This window comes from Pristiophorus japonicus, chromosome 9 (genome assembly GCF_044704955.1).
Source record: "Pristiophorus japonicus isolate sPriJap1 chromosome 9, sPriJap1.hap1, whole genome shotgun sequence".
NCBI lineage: Eukaryota > Metazoa > Chordata > Chondrichthyes > Pristiophoridae > Pristiophorus > Pristiophorus japonicus.
The window spans coordinates 178,310,421-178,315,113 of NC_091985.1; the positions used below are offsets into that span (position 1 = coordinate 178,310,421).

The window sequence follows — 4,693 nt, forward strand, 5'->3', positions numbered from 1 at the left end:
CTGATGAGGGGAGGGCAGAGGGATCGCTGCCCCGTGTGGAGACCCAATGTCCCAGGTCTGTCGGCCACAGCTGGAGGGTCTGGGTGGGGGTGGGGTGCGGCAGAGGGGGGATCGAGCCCAGTGTGTGATGAACCAGTGTCCCAGGGTCTCTGGGCCAAAACTCTGGGGTCTGGGGGTTTCACCAAGGAAAAGCATAATACAGATAAACAGAGCCAGTGTGGCTGTATGAAAGGTAATCATGTTTGCCAAATTTGCTGGAGTTCTTTGAGGATATAATGAGCAGGGTGTATAAGGGGGAACAAGTGGATGTGGTGTATTTGGATTTCCAGAAGGCATTCGATAAGGTGCCACGTAACAGATTACTGCACAAGTTAAGAGCTTAAGTGGTCATGGGATATTATATTAGCATGGATAGAGGGTGGGCTAAAAAACAGACAACAGAGTCGGGACAAATGGGTCATTTTCCGGTTGTCAAACGGCAACTTGGGGGTTGCTGCAGGGATCGATGCTGGGATCTCAACTATTTACAATCTATATTGTTGCCTTGGATGAGGGGACAGACTGTAATGTAGCCAAGTTTTCTGATGATACAAAGCTGGGTGTGAAAGCAAGTTGTGAGGAGGTCACAAAGAATCTGGAAAGGGATGTAGACAGGCTAAGTGAGTGTGCAAACATTTGGAAGATTAAGTATAATGTGGAAAAGTGTGAGGTTATCCATTTTGGCAGGAAAGGAGAGGTATTACAAAATGCTGAAGTACAGAGTGACCTGGATGTCCTTGTGCAGGAAACACAAAAAGTTAATATGCAGGTAAAGCAATAATTATGAAGGCAAAATAAATGTTGGCCTTTATTGAAAGGGGGATGGAGTACAAAAGCAGAGAAATCCTGCTACAACTGTACAGGGTATTTCTGAGACCACACCTCGAGTACTGCATCCAATTTTGATCTTTTTTAAGGAGGGATATACTTGCATTGGAGACAGTTCAGAGAAGCTTCACTAGTTTGATTCCTGAGATGGAGGAGTTGACATGAAGAAAGGTTGAGCAGGTTGGGCCTATACTCATTGGAATTTAGAATAATAAGGGGTGATCTTATTGAAACATACAATACTGAGGGGGCTCGGTATGTTAGATGCAGAGAGGATGTTTCCACTCATAGGGAATCTAGACCTCGGGGCACAGTTTAGGAATAAGCGGTTGCCGATTTAGAACTGAGATGAGGAGAAATTTCTTCTCTGAGTAAATCCTTGGAATTCTCTACCCTAGAGAGCTGTGAAGGCTGGGTCATTGAATATATTTAAGGTGGAGGTCACCAGACTTTTGTACGATAAGCGAATGAAGGGTTATGGGGAGCAGACAGGGAACAGGTGCTCTGCTCATGATCAGATCAGCCATGATCTTATTAAATGGCAGTTCAGGTTCGAGTGGCCAATGGCCGATTCCTGCTCCTATTCCTTATGTTTTTTAAAGGGTGAATTATGGATGCAAACACAATCAGAATTATTTTTTTTCTCACCCTTTGCCCATTGAATAATTGGTCAAATATGCAGAATATTAAACTCCAGCCCAGTTATATGGGGAATCAATATCAGCAGAAAGAAAGCCCAACTCTCAGAATAGACACGATTCAGTCTGGGATAACAGCAGAATCAAAAACCTGCAGTCACTTGTGAACTCGCTGGTGTGTCAGCAGGTTGGATGAATGAGTGAATCCCTTCCAACACTAAGAACAGGTGAACGGCCTCTCCTCAGTGTGAACTCGCTGGTGGTCCAACAGACGGGATGAAACAGTGAATCCCTTCCCACACTCAGAGCAGGTGAATGGCCTCTCCCCAGTGTGAACTCGCTGGTGATCCAGCAGGTGAGATGACCGAGTGAATCCCTTCCCACACTCAGAGCAGGTATACGGCCTCTCCCCAGTGTGAATTCGCTTGTGGACTAACAGACGGGATGACACAGTGAATCCCTTCCCACACTCAGAGCAGGTGAATGGCCTCTCCCCAGTGTGAACTCACTGGTGAATTCGTAGGTAGGTTGATCGAGTGAATCCCTTCCCACACTCAGAGCAGGTGAATGGCCTCTTCCCAGTGTGAACTTGCTGGTGAGTTACAAGGTGGATTGATTGAGATGACCGACTGAATCCCTTCCCACACTCAGAGCAGGTGAATGGCCTCTCCCAGTGTGACTGCGCCGATGAACTTCCAGCTCAGACGGGAAATTGAATCCATTCCCACAGTCCCCACATTCCCACTGTTTCTCCGTGGTGCGGGTGTCCTTGTGTCTCTCCATGTTGGATGATCAGTTGAAGCAACGTGCACACACAGAACACGTGTACGGTGTCTCCCCGCTGTCAATGCTACGATGTTTTCTTCAGGCTGTGAAACTGCTTAAAGCTCTTTCCACAGTCTGTGCACTGGAACACTCTCACTCGGGTGTCTCGGTGCTTTTCCAGTCACACGGCTATTTGAAATCTGTTCCCACAGACAAACTTTTCTCCTTCTACATCCAAAGGCTGATGATATTCAGGTCCTGAGGAATCGAGTGATTCTGTCAGATCTAGATGTAATGTTTGATTTGAGCTCCCCGTCTGCAAACCCTTCCGTTCGAATGCACTGGAAAAGGAGTTTACCAAAATCATCACTGCAACTAAAGGACAGATATTCAGAACAAACAATTCTAGATTCTATGGAACATTATTTCCTCTCTTGTTCCTGCAATGCTGTAAATCCCACCCCATATATTCTTCCCCCTCCCTGACTGAAATTCAAACACATCACTCGTCTGAACACAGCTTGTTCTCAACCCCCAATTTTCATCACTGACAGAGGCTGGGTTCAGTTCTACACTCACTGGTTCCCCTCCCCTGAAGATGCTGACTCTGGCTGGGTTCAGTTCGACACTCACTGGTTCCCCTCCCTCTCCTCCCCTGAAGTTACTGACTCTGGCTGAGTTCAGTTCTACATTCACTGTTTCTGCTCTCCTGAAGGTACTGACTCTGGCTGGGTTCATTTCTACACTCACTGGTTCCCCTCCTCTGAAGGTACTGACTCTGGCTGGGGTGAGTTCCACACTCACTGGTTCCCCTCCCCTGAAGGTGCTAACTCTGGCTGGGTTCAGTTCTACATTCACTGGTACCCCTCCCCTGAAGTTGCTGACTCTGGCTGGGTTCAGTTCTGCACTCACTTGTTCCCCTCCCCTGAAGGTACTGACTCTGGCTGGGTTCAGTACTATACTCACTGGTTCCCCTCCGCTGAAGGTGCTGACTCTGGCTGGGTTCAGTTCTACACTCACTGGTTCCTCTGCCCTGAAGGTACTGACTCTGGCTGGGTTCAGTTCTACACTCACTTATTCCCCTCCCCTGAAGGTACTGACTCTGGCTGCGATCAGTTACACACTCAGTGGTTCCCCTGCCCTTAAGGTACTGACTCTGGCTGGGTTCAGTTCTACACTCACTGTTTCCCCGACACTGAAGGTGCTGACTCTGGCTGGGTCCAGTTCTACACTCACTGGTTCCCTTCACCTGAAGGTGCTGACTCTGGCTGTGTTAAGTTCCACATTCACTGGTACCCCTCCCATGAAGGTAATGCATCTGGCTGGGTTCAGTTCTGCACTCACTGGTTCCCCTCCCCTGAAGGTACTGACTCAGGCTGGGTTCAGTTCTACACTCACTGGTTACCCTCCCCTGAAGGTGCTGACTCTGGCTGGGTTCAGTTCTACACTCACTGGTTCCCCTGCCCTGAAGGTACTGATTCTGGCTGGGTTCAGTTCTACACTCACTTATTCCTATCCCCTGAAGGTACTGACTCTGTCTGGGATCAGTTATACACTCACTGGTTCCCGTGCCCTGAAGCTACTGACTCTGGCTGAGTTCAGTTCTACACTCACTGGTTCCCCTCCACTGAAGGTGCTGACTCTGGCTGGGTTCAGTTCTACATTCACTGGTTCCCTTCCCCTGAAGGTGCTGACTCTGGTTGGGTTAAGTTCTACATTCACTGGTACCCCTCCCTTGAAGGTACTGACTGTGGCTGGGTTCAGTTCTGCACTCACTGGTTCCCCTCCGCTGAAGGTACTGACTGTGGCTGGGTTCAGTTCTACACTCACTGGTTCCCCTCCCCTGAAGGTGCTGACTCTGGCTGGGTTCAGTGCTGCACTCACTGATTCCCCTCCCCTGAACGTGTTGACTCTGGCTGGGTTCAGTTCTACACTCATTGATTCCCTCCCCTGAAGGTGCTGACTCTGGCTGGGTTCAGTTCTCCACTCATTGGTACCCCTCCCCTGAGGTACTGTCTCTGGCTGGGTTCAGTTCTACACTCACTGGTTCAGCTCCCCTGAAGTTACTGACTCTGGCTGAGTTCAGTTCTACATTCACTGTTTCTGCTCCCCTGAAGGTACTGACTCTGGCTGGGTTCATTTCTAAACTCACTGGTTCCCCTCCTCTGAAGGTACTGACTCTGGCTGGGGTGAGTTCCACACTCACTGGTTTCCCTCCCCTGAAGGTGCTAACTCTGTCTGGGTTCAGTTCTACATTCACTGGTACCCCTGCCCTGAAGGTGCTGACTCTGGCTGGGTTCAGTTCTACACTCACTTGTTCCCCTCCCCTGAAGGTACTGACTCTGGCTGGGTTCAGTACTACACTCACTGGTTCCCCTCCGCTGAAGGTGCTGACTCTGGCTGGGTTCAATTCTACACTCACT

At 49.2% G+C, this 4,693-nt stretch overlaps 1 pseudogene; it reads right to left on the minus strand.

The window, feature by feature from the left end:
* Positions 1–834: 834 nt before the first annotated feature.
* LOC139273347 (zinc finger protein 239-like) lies at positions 835–2,566 on the minus strand (annotated as a pseudogene).
* Positions 2,567–4,693: the final 2,127 nt, after the last annotated feature.